This window comes from Oncorhynchus keta, chromosome 7 (genome assembly GCF_023373465.1).
Source record: "Oncorhynchus keta strain PuntledgeMale-10-30-2019 chromosome 7, Oket_V2, whole genome shotgun sequence".
Lineage (NCBI taxonomy): Eukaryota > Metazoa > Chordata > Actinopteri > Salmoniformes > Salmonidae > Oncorhynchus > Oncorhynchus keta.
Window position 1 is genome coordinate 34,228,851 of NC_068427.1, and position 16,262 is coordinate 34,245,112.

General features: G+C 42.2%; 1 protein-coding gene and 1 long non-coding RNA gene across 4 annotated transcripts in view; one reads left to right on the top strand and one right to left on the bottom strand.

Moving 5' to 3' along the window:
• LOC118386327 (receptor tyrosine-protein kinase erbB-4-like) overlaps positions 1 to 16,262 on the bottom strand; it is a 668,294-nt gene that overhangs the window by 499,209 nt on the left and 152,823 nt on the right. The gene's annotated exons all lie outside the window — the stretch shown is intronic.
• Positions 10,206 to 11,208, top strand: LOC127931135 (uncharacterized). Its single transcript, XR_008139890.1, has 3 exons — positions 10,206 to 10,348; positions 10,388 to 10,504; positions 10,700 to 11,208. It is a non-coding gene; the product is annotated as an uncharacterized LOC127931135 (long non-coding RNA).

The window sequence follows — 16,262 nt, forward strand, 5'->3', positions numbered from 1 at the left end:
GGTTGTGTGTGTTTGTGTGTGTGGATGGGTGGGGTTGTGTGTGTGTGTGTGGGGGGGTGGGGGTTGTGTGTGTGTGTGTGTGCGTGGAGGGGTGGGGTTGTGTGTGTGTGTGTGGGGGGTTGTGTGTGTTTGTGTGAGTGTGTGTTTGTGTGAGTGTGTGTATGTGCATGCATGCGTTCCTGACTGTTCCTGCCTGTGCATGTGGTTTCATTTTGCCCCTGTCACACAGCAGACATAAGAGTATGTGTGAGGCAGAGACGAGGGGTAAAGCATGTAGACTGTCAGCCATTTTTCCTCTCTCTCACCCTTTAGGTTTATGGGCCATTGTCATTGGACTTAATCTGGAGCAGATTTAACAGGCCTTGTCCTACACTAGCAGAAGGGGGCGATATTTTTGAGGATTATTTTGGTATAGTATAGTATCGCATATGTCTAGCAGTTTGGATATGTTTGATATTTGTGGAAAGGACTCTAATTTGGAGAACAACACAGTACATAACCACACACAAACAGACCACACACACACAACCACACTGCTGAACACCACGGACACACACCTTCACCTGTGAGGAGCCAAACACACCATATTGTCCTGTTGAATTTTTTTTCAGATGTTAAATTAATTTATAAAATAAAAAAATGTAAGCCCACGTTTTCTCATAATTATTTATAAAAAAGATCTGGCAGCGGTATTTTGTGGAGGGCGGACACTGACTAAACCAGGAAAAGAGTACCCCCCACAGACACTACTCACACACCCTAGTATCCCACATAGCCGTGTTGTGGAATATCACTAACCCAGTCAGGTAGAACCATCAGCTTCATTATAATTGCTGCTGGCGTATCAGGCCACAATTATCAACGCTCTACGCCGGCTTATTCACTCTTTAATTGCCTCATTTAATTTGTTCACATTTGGTGCTGAACAATGTCAACCTGCTTCAGTTGAAAGCGATTAACTCCCAAGGACGTGTGTTACAAAGTGTGTTACATGCACCATAGACAAGCCTCCTGAGTGTGGGTGTATGTGGGAAGGGTGGGGGGGTTGAGGCTTGTATGGGTGTGTGCACATAGTGTCTTACACGCACCATAGACTCCTGGGCGTAGGTGTATGCAGGTCAAAATAAAATAGTATTTGTCACATGCGCCAAATACAACAGGTGTAGACTTTATTGTGAAATCCTTACTCACGAACCCTTTCCCAACAATGCATAGTAAAAAATAACCATTTGTAAAAAATGTGTGTGTGGGGGGGGGCATGTTTGCCAATGAATTTGATTAAGCTATGTAGCCAATTGACTCCTTCTTGATGCTCTGCAATAATATCCACCTAGCAATTTTATGAACTTGGCTTTAGCTGCCAAGCCATTTCAGGCTATCAATCAAGTTAGAGTAGCTTGTCTAACTATCTTAGCTCTATGCAATCTAGCACCTTGTGATAATATCATGATATTTATGTATTCATTATGATACCATATCTGTCTGTATTGATGATGTGTGTTATGATCCCATGTACAGTGTTGTAATTAGGATGTAATATCCTAGTTGGTGCATTATATTGATATGTGTGATTTCCAACAGTCAGAATGTCACCCTCATTAATTAACCTCCTAAGGTCCATGTCCGTGCCCAAAATCTAATTTGCGTAATGAAAAAATCCCCAACAAAATCCTTCAGGATAAACTAGAGACATCAGTCCACCACATCTGCCTTTGTAACACTTCTGCATCTGTGGCGAAAGGTGACAGAGCTAGAGAGGTGTTTTTCAGACCATGAGACTTCCCACAAATTGATCTTCTCACAAAATTATCTGTAGCATTGCGAACGGAATGATGAGACTCTCACGAACACGTTGGTGTTCTCTGTTTTGCTCTATGACCCCCACAGCGTCTTGAGACTCGTCTGAAGTCATTACAGCTGATCTACCAACTTTTTATTTTAATTTTTTAATTTTTTATTTCACCTTTATTTAACCAGGTAGGCTAGTTGAGAACAAGTTCTCATTTGCAACTGCGACCTGGCCAAGATAAAGCATAGCAGTGTGAACAGACAACACAGAGTTACACATGGAGTAAACAATTAACAAGTCAATAACACAGTAGAAAAAAAGAGAGTCTATATACATTGTGTGCAAAAGGCATGTGGAGGTAGGCGAATAATTACAATTTTGCAGATTAACACTGGAGTGATAAATGATCAGATGGTCATGTACAGGTATATTAAAATATATATACATATACATATATATACAGAGATATTGGTGTGCAAAAGAGCAGAGAAGAAAATAAATAAAAACAGTATGGGGATGAGGTAGGTAAAAATGGGTGGGGTATTTACCGATAGACTATGTACAGCTGCGGCGATCGGTTAGCTGCTCAGATAGCAGATGTTTGAAGTTGGTGAGGGAGATAAAAGTCTCCAACTTCAGCGATTTTTGCAATTCGTTCCAGTCACAGGCAGCAGAGAACTGGAACGAAAGGCAGCCAAATGAGGTGTTGGCTTTAGGGATGATCAGTGAGATACACCTGCTGGAGCGCGTGCTACGGGTGGGTGTTGTCATCGTGACCAGTGAGCTGAGATAAGGCGGAGCTTTACCTAGCATGGACTTGTAGATGACCTGGAGCCAGTGGGTCTGGCGTCGAATATGTAGCGAGAGCCAGCCGACTAGAGCATACAGGTCACAGTGGTGGGTGGTATAAGGTGTTTTAGTGACAAAACGGATGGCACTGTGATAAACTGCATCCAGTTTGCTGAGTAGAGTGTTGGAAGCTATTTTGTAGATGACATCGCCGAAGTTGAGGATCGGTAGGATAGTCAGTTTTACTAGGGTAAGTTTGGCAGCGTGAGTGAAGGAGGCTTTTTGCGGAATAGAAAGCCGTCTCTAGATTTGATTTTCGATTGGAGATGTTTGATATGAGTCTGGAAGGAGAGTTTACAGTCTAGCCAGACACCTAGGTACTTATAGATGTCCACATATTCAAGGTCGGAACCATCCAGGGTGGTGATGCTAGTCAGGCGTGCCGGTGCAGGCAGCGAACGGTTGAAAAGCATACATTTGGTTTTACTAGCGTTTAAGAGCAGTTGGAGACCACGGAAGGAGTGTTGTATGGCATTGAAGCTTGTTTGGAGGTTAGATAGCACAGTGTCCAAGGACGGGCCGGAAGTAAATAGAATGGTGTCGTCTGCGTAGAGGTGGATCAGGGAATCGCCCGCAGCAAGAGCAACTTCATTGATATATACAGAGAAAAGAGTCGGCCTGAGAATTGAACCCTGTGGCACCCCCATAGAGACTGCCAGAGGACCGGACAGCATGCCCTCCGATTTGACACGCTGAACTCTGTCTGCAAAGTAGTTGGTGAACCAGGCACGGCAGTCATCAGAAAAACCGAGGCTACTGAGTCTGCCGATAAGAATATGGTGATTGACAGAGTTGAAAGCCTTGGCAAGGTCGATGAAGACGGCTGCACAGTACTGTCTTTTATCGATGGCGGTTATGATATCGTTTAGTACCTTGAGCGTGGCTGAGGTGCACCCGTGACCGGCTCGGAAACCAGATTGCACAGCGGAGAAGGCACGGTGGGATTCGAGATGGTCAGTGACCTGTTTGTTGACTTGGCTTTCGAAGACCTTAGATAGGCAGGGCAGGATGGATATAGGTCTGTGACAGTTTGGGTCCAGGGTGTCTCCCCCTTTGAAGAGGGGGATGACTGCGGCAGCTTTCCAATCCTTGGGGATCTGAAAGAGAGGTTGAACAGGCTGGTAAGAGGGGTTGCGACAATGGCGGCGGATAGTTTCAGAAATAGAGGGTCCAGATTGTCAAGCCCAGCTGATTTGTACGGGTCCAGGTTTTGCAGCTCTTTCAGAACATCTGGATTTGGATATCTGGATATCTGGATTTGGGTAAAGGAGAACCTGGAGAGGCTTGGGCGAGTAGCTGCGGGCGGGGCGGAGCTGTTGGCCGAGGTTGGAGTAGCCAGGCGGAAGGCATGGCCAGCCGTTGAGAAATGCTTGTTGAAGTTTTCTTCTGTCTGTATTGTCAAAACAGTTTGGGCTACACACTAATATGACCTCTCCATGTAAAGGTGAGACTCTCCCGAAGACGTACCTGTTGGTTGTCCTCCAGTACTCGTTGAACAACTTATGGAAGTACAGTAGATACTGTATGGAGACTGTTAAATGGCTAAAATAAGGTTAAATACATGTAAAAAAAAATGTGTACAAAAAGTGTCCTGATCTGTCTTATGTCTCTCAGGTAGAGCATAGACACTTCAGAACAAACTTCCTTTAGATGTTTTTTTTGGGGGGGACGATCTATTGTCCCATGTAGTGCTTAATAGCAGTAAGGCCAAATACAATTTTTCAACAAATATATATATATATATATATATATATATTTTTTCATAATTCAAGGGAATTTACAAATCTGAATCAAATAGCAAAATTATCCTTGGTATGACCTTAAAACAATTCTATATAGCTTAATAGAACTTTGAGGCATATTTCAGAGATAAGCAAACAAACATTAGGCTGGGTATCTGGGTATCAGTCAAGCAAGACCCGATCAGAATTTTGATATGTGCCCTAGCCTACCACACACTGGCACTAGGGATTTATTTTCCCTGGCTGACACAGCCATGCTCAGGAAAGTGATATCACATCTTAAGCCTTCTACCTGCCTTCTCGATCCTACCCCCACCACCTCCCACCACCTTCTTCAAAACAGTTTTTAATTGCATATCTGAAAAAGTGCAAGCTATTGTTAATCACTCCCTGTTCACAGGCACCTTCCCCACTGCACTAAAAACTGCTATGGTGAAACTCCTTCTGAAGAAAAGTAATCTAGATTATTCAGCTTTTAGCAATTTCCGGCCAATCTACAAACTTTCATTCTAAAGCTAAATTCTGGAGAAATTTGTTTTCAAACATCTAAATATTTTTTTAAGTGCCAACTGGATTAAAAAAAAATCCTATCTGGTTTTCAGGCCCAAAACAGCACAGAGACAGCCTTAGTTAATAAAGTGATAAATTATCTTAGCTCCAACATAGATGCCAAACAGCTGTCTGTATCACCCCCTGCCTTTAGAGATCCTTTTTATGTCTCTATTTGGTTTGGTAAGGGTATCATTTGGGGTGGGTATTCTATGTTCTATTAGTTGTATTTCTATGTTTGGCCGGGTAGGGTTCTCAATCAGGGACAGCTGTATATCGTTGTCTCTAATTGAGAACCATACTTAGGTTGCCTTTTTCCCACCTGTCTTTGTGGGAAGTTGTCTTTGTTTGTCGGCACTATAGCTTCACGGTTGGTTTTGGATTGTTTATTGTGTTTGTGTCGGCGTCATACAAATAAAGGAATATGTACGCTCACCGGCTGCACCTTGGTCCTCTTCATTCAATGGCCATGACACTCTCTCCTTGTACTCTTGGATTTCAGAGCTGCATTCGACACTGTTGACCATTATGTACTTCTTGACAGAGTAGAGAGGTAGGTTGGCCTCTCCGGTCCAGTTCTAAATTGGTTCAGGTCCTATTCAACCGGTCAAGAGTTTTTTTTGTCAGAGAAAATACATAACAAATGTGGCGTTCCACAAGGTTAGATTTTAGGTCCGGTACTATTCAGTATGTTACCCCTTGGCAGCACAGCATTGATTTTCACTGCTACACAGACGATACACAAATTTACATTTCTGTGTCACCAGAGGATTTTAGCTCCACGGATAAATTATTAGACTGTGTTAGTAATTTAAATACTTGGATGGATCACAAATTCCTCCAGCTAAATAAAGACAAGACTGAGGTATTTATTGTTGGAGTCAAAGCACAGACAAAGAATCTGGACACACATTTTAATTAATGGAGAATAAAGATAAAACCTAGGTGTTATTTTTCATTCTGAACTCAATTTCGAATCACACAAATATATTTTACTACCTGAGAAAGATTGCCAGGGTGCGGCCGCTTCTATTAGGTGGATACAGAGAGTCTCATCCATGCTTTTATTACAAGCAGGCTTGACTACTGTCATGCTCCCCTGTCTGGTCTACCCAAGAAAGCCAATGGTCAACTGCAAAACATACAGAATGTTGCACCAAGACCAGACGGAGAGCACATATTATACCGATTTTAAAGTCTCTGCACTGGCTGCCTGTGAGTAATTAAAAGTAATTTTAAGATTATTCTATTGGTTTTTAAATCCATCCACAATTGTGCACCCAATACGTGTCAGACATGCTTTTGAGTTATGTACCCAGTAGGTCCCTCAGGTCCTCTGGTACTGGCCTTTTAACTATCCAAAAGCCTAGGACCAAGAGGCATGGAGAGGAAGCCTTTAGTTATTATGCCCCCAGCCTTTGGAATAGCCTGCCAGAGAAGCTGAGGAGGGACCGAAACTGTGGACATATTTTAAAGCTTTGCTTTTCCTTAGGGTGCTTTTTAGTGGTTCAGTTTTCATTGTAATACTTTTGTTTTTTTATTCTTATATCTGTTGTGTAGTAAATATTCCATGACTGAAATGTGCTGTATTGATTTCATGCCCCTGCTCATTCACCTTATCCCTCTATCCCTCCCTCCACCCCCCCCTCCATCCATCCCCCCCCCACACTCCACCCCCCTCCATCCACCCCTCCCTACCTCTCCTAATGCCTATTCTTTCTTCTCTCTCTTCCTTTCCTCTCTCCCCTCTCCCTCCCTTTGCTTTTCTTCCTCTCTTCTCTTCTCTCTTCCTCCCTCTCAACGCCTTTCTTTCTCATCTGTGTAGTGGTGCGGTCTTTCTGACCTGTGGCATATTGTCCTGTTTATCTGTTTGCATCACTCCACTTTGCTTTCTGGGAACAAATGGAATCCAATCACTCTGCTACAGCCTCGTCTGACAGTCAGCATCCTGACGGCTGTGTCTGTGTGGCTGCCTGACTCACTGCAGCAGCAGCTATCTCCCATTTGGAAACTTATCAACAATGTCAAATAGTGGATGGTGGTCTGGTCAAACGTGTTAACAGATAGCACTGGGCATTCTGATGGGGGGAGTCACAGATACCAAGACAAAAAGCTATTAGAGACAGACAGAATAATATGGAATAATATGGGGCCTTCCCTGGGCTAAGACAAGTGGTGATGTGGCTGCTACAGTAGATCCTGAGTGCACACAACCATTAACTCAAGTGGCAGAAAAATAGCTTGAGTAGGCATGCACTACAACACACACAAACGTGTGTGTACATATGTAAGCACGCAAACACACACACACACACACACACACACAAAATGTGCATGTATGTACAGTGCCTTCGGAAAGTATTCAGACAACTTGACTTTTTCCACATTTTGTTACATTGCAGCATTATTATAAATTAATTATACTGTTTTTTCCCCCTCATCAATCTACACACAATCCCCCATAATGACAAAGCCACAAAATCTTTTTAGAAATGTTGCTGATTTATAAAATAAAAAAATGAGAAAATTACAATTACATAAGTATTCAGACCCTTTACTCAGTACTTTGTTGAAGCACCTTTGACAGCGATTACAGCATCGAGTCTTCTTGGGTATGACGCTACAAGCTTGGCAAACCTGTAATTCGGGAGTTTCTCCCATTCTTCTCTGAAGATCCTCTCAAGCTCTGTCTGGTTAGATGGGGTGCGTTGCTGCACGGCTCAAGTCTGGGCTGTGGCTGGACCACTCAAGGACATTCAGAAACTTGTCCCGAAGCCAATCTGTGTTGTCTTGGCTGTGTGCTTTGGGTCATTGTCCTGTTGGAAGGTGAACGTTCACCCCAGTCTAAAGCCCTGAATGCTCTGGAGCAGGTTTTCATCACGGATCTCTCTGTACATTGCACTGTTCATCTTTGCCTCGATCCTGATTAGTCTCCCAGTCCCTGCCGCTGAAATATCCCTACAGCATGATGCTGGCACCACCATGCTTCACCGTAGGGATGGTGCCAGGTTTCCTCCAGACGTGATGCTTGGCATTCAGGTCAAAGAGTTAAATCTTGGTTTCATCAGACCAGAGAATCTTGTTTCTCATGGTCTGCAAGTCCTTTAGGTGCCTTTTGGCAAACTCCAAGCGGGCTTGGAGTTTGGCCACTCTACCATAAAGGTCTTATTGGTGGAGTGCTGCAGAGATGGTTGTTCTTCTGGAAGGATCTCCCATCTCCACGGAGGAACTCTAGAGATCTGTCAGAATGACCTTCGGGGTTCTTGGTCACCTCCCTGCACAAGGTCCATCTCCCCTGATTGCTCTGTTTGGTCACTTTCATGACAAAGGCCCTTCCTCCCCGATTGCTCAGTTTTGCCAGGCAGCCAGCTCTAGGAAGAGTCTTGGTGGTTCCAAACTTCTTCCATTTAAGAATGATGAAGGCCACTGTGTTCTTGGGGATCTTCAATGTTGCAGAAATGTTTTGGTACCCTTTCCCAGATCTGTTCCTCACCACAATCCTGTCTCTTAGTTCTACGGAAAATTCATTCAACCGAATGGCTTTGTTTTTTCTCTGACATGCACTGTCAACTGGGGGACCTTATATAGACACCTTGTTCCTCTTGGGATATAGGCAGTGACAAGGCAAATAGGAGCAGACCTGTGTTCAAATACTAACAAAAATATGTTCAAATACAATGAGAATTTGCTTTAGCCTGCCTGCAGTGCCAGATAGGCGGGATATGCAGTTTCAGGACTTGTCTATTGGTCTGGAAAGCAAGGCAAGCTCAATCAAGCACCACTGAAGTATTTGAACCCAGGTCTGGAGAGCAGGGTGAGAGGTTTATGGTTGAGGCTTCATTAACTCTTGACAGAGAAGACCGTTTTAAGCAGTTAGCATCCGTGATTAGCCCTGTTCTATATAAATATGCAGTCAATATGTCGCTCCCTTGATTTACTAGGGCATGGTACTAGAGTTATGAGGACCTATAATCAAACGCCTGCTGCTGTGTCTGCGTGACACACACTCAATGGGTAAATAAATCCACATATGCACACACACACACAAATGTGCACATGTATGCACGCAAGCACACACACACACACACACACACACACACACACACACACACACACACACACACACACACACACACACACACACACACACACACACACACACACACACACACACACACACACACACACACACACCACTTAGGTTATTGTATTTCTTTCTTAATCTACATCGTACATATTGAGATAGAACTATCGCTGTCGTGCATTCGGGTTCTATATTTGGTTCTAAAGTGGCTCGTACAAGGAAATACAAATTACATCCACCAATGAGTTGTAAACATTTAGTCTATCTTCTGTGGAGCACATGATGAAGGCATATTAACAAGAATTCCAACAGGTACTGTTGGGTTGTACAGTAATAAGAGGTGGTATCATATTACACAGATAAGAACAAAAACAAGATCAAATGACAGAACACACAAATATCTGCTCTTATCAGGGTGAGGAGAAAGAGAGAGAAGAGAGAGGGAGTGGGAGGGAAACAGCAAGTGCGAGTTAATGGAGAGAGATGTGCTAGAGGGAGAGAGGCAGAGAGAGAGCTAGAGAGAGAGAAAGTGAGAGAGAGAGTGAATCCCAGAGAGACAGAGATATGTAGAAGAGGTAGAGAGAGGTGAGTCTTTTGTCAGGCCCGGTGAGGTGAGACCAGAGAAATGCTGAGAGGCACAAGGTCGAAAACACACATAAACACACCCACCAGCCAGGCCAGGACCAAAGAGCATTAAACAACTCTAGTCTATAGCATGTCTCCTCAATCCCCATCCTGATTTCCTATTCTATTTTACCCATCCTGTCTCCCTTCTCCCATGTGTCCTCTCCTCTGCTCATCTCTCTCCCTTCTCCTCGTCTTTGCTCTCTCGCCTCTCTTCGCTTCTCTTCTCCGTTCTTTCTTTCTCTCTGCTCTCCATCTCTCACATATACAGTATTCATTTCAGTGCAAGGGAAAATAAAGTGGATATACTGTAGCAAAACTCCATTGGCCAAAGTAAAAATTAATCTGAGTTTCAGAGAGGGAAGGAGGAAGGAAGGTGCAGAGAGGGGGTAGCATATGCACTGTTCCAGTGGGGGTTAAGTGGTCAGGTTTGTATTATGTTCGTCAGGGCGTGGGTGCAGTCCTTGACCCCTGGGTGAGGGTAGTAGATGATCTCTCCACTACAAGGTCAAGAACCCAGATGGAAGCAATTCAAGATAGCAAAATCTTCTTACAATATTGTTTACAGCATACAGTACCACTGACCAAACCAAGGTTATCAACACAACATACAGTACCACTGACCAAACCAAGGTTATCAACACAACATACAGTACCACTGACCAAACCAAGGTTATCAACACAACATACAGTACCACTGACCAAACCAAGGTTATAAACACAACATACAGTACCACTGACCAAACCAAGGTTATCAACACAACATACAGTACCACTGACCAAACCAAGGTTATCAACACAACATACAGTACCACTGACCAAACCAAGGTTATCAACACAACATACAGTACCACTGACCAAACCAAGGTTATTAACACAACATACAGTACCACTGACCAAACCAAGGTTATCAACACAGCATACAGTACCACTGACCAAACCAAGGTTATCAACACAACATACAGTACCACTGACCAAACCAAGGTTATTAACACAACATACAGTACCACTGACCAAACCAAGGTTATCAACACAGCATACAGTACCACTGACCAAACCAAGGTTATCAACACAACATACAGTACCACTGACCAAACCAAGGTTATCAACACAACATACAGTACCACTGACCAAACCAAGGTTATCAACACAACATACAGTACCACTGACCAAACCAAGGTTATCAACACAACATACAGTACCACTGACCAAACCAAGGTTATCAACACAACATACAGTACCACTGACCAAACCAAGGTTATCAACACAACATACAGTACCACTGACCAAACCAAGGTTATCAACACAACATACAGTACCACTGACCAAACCAAGGTTATCAACACAACATACAGTACCACTGACCAAACCAATTTAATTAACAGCTCAGAAATCCATCAACAATTGTGTTATATTGCTTCTACATGCTATGATCCAATAGATCAGTGTTTCATTGCTGAATTACCATCCGAATACCACCCTTGTCTTCAATCCTATTGTAAGAGTACAAATAGTTATCAATACTGAAGTAAATGTACCTAACATCAAAGACAAGCCATACTGTTAAAAAAACAGTGTTCCTAGGCTGTTCAGTAACCCTAATGATTCCACTAGTTCACAGGAGGTCACACTGATATTCAGAATAATAACAACACAAAACTGTTCTGCTTCCTGTATCCTGCTTCATGGGAAATATTAACACAAACATATGTTGCTGAAACATGAATCAAATTAAATCCGTTATCACACAGTATACTTGCACACAGTGTGCATACACTAACTCACACAGACACACAGTACTGTATACACACTCAATTCAATCCAGTCTCAAGATGATATGATTCAGTATTTAGTGGATCTGTTGCTTTGAATTAGTAGTTAGAACAGCTTCAGAAAGATACTACCATACTCCCCTACTACAACTCCTCTACTACTCTCTATGTTTCCACTGCCCAGTTACATGCAAAACAAACTCAGGAAACCAAGCTGCATCCCAAATGGCAACCTATTCCTTATGGGCTCTGGTCAACAGTAGTGCACTATAAAAGGAAAAGGGTGCCATTAGGGACACAGTCCAAGAGGAAGTCTGAGACAGATGGTGGAAGAGAGCCTCTCAAGGAGCTTATGCGGCACGATGTGACAGACCAAAAGACTACATGAATAACAATAAAGTAGTCAAACGGAAAAACAAAAGCCCAGAGAAAAATAAGGGGTTCTCTCTCTAAAGAATCAGAGGATTTGTTTGCCCTGTGAATCCTGAAAAATTCAGTGAGTGAGTTAGGCTTCAAAGTTGTGAAACTACAGAGAGCATTTTGTTCTGTTAGTGTAGTAGAGATCCTTCATCATTAGATGAGTTTCCTTATCCCTTGTTTGGCTAAGAACTGGTTGTGGATATAACAGTGGGGAACCATGAGCAACTTCTATCTCAGGCCATCAGACTGTTAAATGGCCATCACTAGCCGGCCTCCAGTACCATGCCCTGAACTTAGTCACTGGCACTAGCCGGCTACCACCCGGTTACTCAAAACCGCACCTTAGAGGCTGCCCTATGTACATGTATATACTGTATTCTAGTCCATCTTATTCAAGTATTGCTGTACATATACTATTCTATCCACATATTCTTCAGATATACATATATTGTCTGACCGAAAATAACTTCTGGACATCAGAAAAGCGATTACTCACTGCGGGCTGGAATAAACTTTTTCCAACGTGAAGGATATCCTGATTTCACGGGAACAGGCCCAGATCCACGCCTTTTGCATGAAGAAAGACACCGGAAAATAGGCCGCAGATCGGGAACCCTTCTGAGAATCTGGAGGCAAGTGAATAAACTCCCATTGCCTTCCATTCTTCTTGCTAATGTGCAATCATTGGAGAAAAAAAATGATGACCTACAATTAAGATTATCCTACCAACAGGACATTAAAAACTGTAACATCTTATGTTTCACCGAGACGTGGCTGAACGAAGATACGGACAATATAGAGCTAGCTGGATTTTCCATGCACCGAAAGAACAGAGACGCTACCTCTGGTAAGACCAGGGGTGGGTGTGTGTGTCTTTTTGTCAATTACAGCTGGTGCGCAATGTCTAATATTAAAGAAGTCTCGAGGTATTTCTCGCCTGAGGTAGACTACTTATGATAAGCTGTAGACCACACTATCTACCAAGAGAGTTCTCATCTATATTATTGTTAGCCGTTGCTGTACCACCACAAAGCAAAGCTGGCACTAAGACCACTCTCAACCAACTTTATAAGGCCATAAGCAAAGAAGAAAATGCATTAAAGTCCTAGTGGCCTGGGACTTTAATGCACGGAAACATGAATCAGTTTTACCAAATTTTTACCAGCATGTCACATGTGCAACCAGCAAAAAAAAAAATCCTAGACCACATTTACTCCACACACAGAGATGCACACAAAGCTCTCTCTCGCCCTCCAATTGGCAAATCTCACCATAATTCTATCCTCCTGATTCCTGCTTACAAGCAAAAACTAAAACAGGAAGTACCAGTGACTTGCTCAATACGGAAGTGGTCAGATGACGCAGATGCTACACTACAGGACTGATTTGCTAGCACAAACTGGAATATGTTCCAAGATTCATCCAATGGCATTTAGGAATATACCACCTCAGTCATCGGCTTCATCAACAAGTGCCCCAAGCATACTTCCAAAGTTGTGGCAAAATTGCTCAAGGACAACAAAGTCAAGGTAGTGGAATGGCAATCACAAAGCCCTGACCTCAATCTTATAGAAAATGAGTGGGCAGAACTGAAAAAAGTGTGTGCGAGGAAGAAGGCCTACAAACCTGATTCAGTTACACCAGCTCTGTCAGAAGGAAAGGGCCAAAATTCACCCAACTTCTTGTGGGAAGCTTGTGGAAGTCTACCCAAAACTTTTGACCCAAGTTAAACAATTTAAGGCATTGCTACCAAATACTAACTGAGTGTATGTAAACGTCTGACCCACTGGGAATGTGATGAATGAAATAAAAGCTGAAATGAATAATTCTCTCTACTATTATTCTGACATTTCACATTCTTAGAATAAAGTGGTGAGCCTAATTCACCTAAGACAGGGAATTTTTACGAAGATTAAATGTCAGGAATTGTGAAACACTGAGTTTAAATTTCCGACTTCAACTGTATATGCTGTGTATATATATATACACACACTCCGGACTCTGACATTGCTCGTCCAAATATTTCCATATTTCTTAGTTCCATTCTTTTGCTTTTAGATTTGTGTATTGTTGTCTATTGTTAGATATTACTTCAGAGAAGGCCTACGGAAATGTACATTTCATCTCTTCAGTTTGTGTTGAAAAGAGAAGGGTTAGTACTGAAGATAAAAAAATATCCAATCAGGATTTCTTTGGGGTGGTCTCTGGGTAGAAAAGAAATAGCTAGCTCAGCCAGCCACTGACTAGACCTTCAGAAGTTGAACAGAAGGCCTCTGCCATTCAACTGTATTAGAGCAGAATTTGAGGGTAAATGTGGAATGAGCAAATCAAGGCCTTCTCAATTTGATTCTGTTTGATTAATTCATAATCATAATTCATAATTCACTAGAACCAGAATAGTTTCACTACAGAATATATATTGCCGGGCGTATTAAGTGATGCTACTGTATGCTTTCTGTTATTTTCTAGGTTTTTTCATTTGACACAATGTATTGGGCGGCAGCGTAGCTTAGTGGTTAGAGCATTGGACTAGTAACTGTACTGTACTCTATATCATTGACTGCATCCTTATGTAATACATGTATCACTAGCCACTTTAACTATGCCACTTTGTTTACATACTCATCTCATATGTATATACTGTACTCGATACCATCTACTGTATCTTGCCTATGCTGCTCTGTACCATCACTCATTCATATATCCTTATGTACATATTCTTTATCCCCTTACACTGTGTATAAGACAGTAGTTTTGGAATTGTTAGTTAGATTACTTGTTGGTTATTACTGCATTGTCGGAACTAGAAGCACAAGCATTTCAATACACTCGCATTAACATCTGCTAACCATGTGTATGTGACAAATATAATTTGATTTGATTTGATTTGAAAGGTTGCAAGCTCGAATCCCTGAGCTGACAAGGTACAAATCTGTCTTTCTGCCCCTGAACAAGGCAGTTAACCCACTGTTCCTAGGCCGTCATTGAAAATAAGAATTTGTTCTTAACTGACTTACCTAGATAAATAAAGGAAAAATAAAAAATTGAAGATATTTGGTGCAACAGGGCTTAACAGAATACACAAGATATTATTTGGTTGTGCATCAGCAGTCAATCAATTAGCCCATGTCAAATAAAAATGTTTAGATCGGTAAGTTAGTCTAGCGGCCAGCTATCTAATTTTGTAGAAAGAATGGTCGAATTACCGACTGGCGTGGGGCACATTGATCATCTGTTATCATATTAAAAACTGCAAACATTTGTCTCCGCCCTATGGCAAAATGTATAGAATTGCAGGAAATTAGCTGTAAAACTGCAAATTCTTCTCTCAACCCCATGGTAAAATGAGTAGAAATGCATGAAATGAGTTATTAAATTGCTAAATCTTCTCTCCAAAAAATGTGTAGAATTGCAGCAACTTGCTTTAAAACTGCACCATTTTCTCTAAGCCCCATTGCAAATGTGCAGAATTGAAGGAAATTAAGTTTAATTGTGTTTTCTTTATCTTCGCTGTCCCGAGGAGGCCGCTAAAATGTTTTTCTCCCTAGCTGGGGGGGACAGGGGGGAGGGTATGGATGTCGGTATGTAGACCCACGAGCCACCGTAGCCCCTCATAATGACTTCTGTTTTTTGTGGCCCCCACCCCCCATCAAATTTGCTCATCCCTGGTATAGGATATAACACACCTTATTACACCAATAAATGTTACTAAGGGGTGGTAGAGACAATAGAAACATAATCATGTAGTATATTTTAATAGATAACATGTACTGTATATACATTTACATCGTATATAGTAGACAGCTCAACATCTCAGGAGCTCAGAGAGCTTGAAAAAAGCCTATGTTAACTAGGATCTCTTTTATTGATCCTGGACAGCTGAGAGAAAGGTGATAAAAAAATATTATCCATTAATTGTGTCTACTTTTTAGCCAGGAGTTGTGAAAGCAGCACTCATGAGTCAAAAGTGGTCCCAGAAAAGAACATATTACTTCACATATGTGCAGATACAGTGTGTGTACCACGTCATTGCTCTCTCTCTCCCTCTGCTGTGTCCACTGGGTCATTGGGTCCAGCCTGCAACCTCATTAGATAACGCTGGTCACTCAAATTCAAGGGGCTGAGGTTCATTGGCTAGAACCCAGTTGTTTTCAAACTAGGGATTTTGTGGATAATTGCGGTACGGTTACACAATTCCAGGAACTTTCAATACATTTCTCTGTTTTCCAGATATCCTATCCATACCAGAGCATGTCTTTAAAGGTAGAGGCGTCTTTAAATCATATACTTTAGCACTGTAGCCATATAGAAACACGAGGCAATCATTGAGTACTATGTTTTGTCATCAGACAGGAATTTCCCCGGCAGTTGACTGGGTGACATGGAGAGAGTGGCAAGCCATGGATGACAGAGGTTAAGTTAACACGCACATG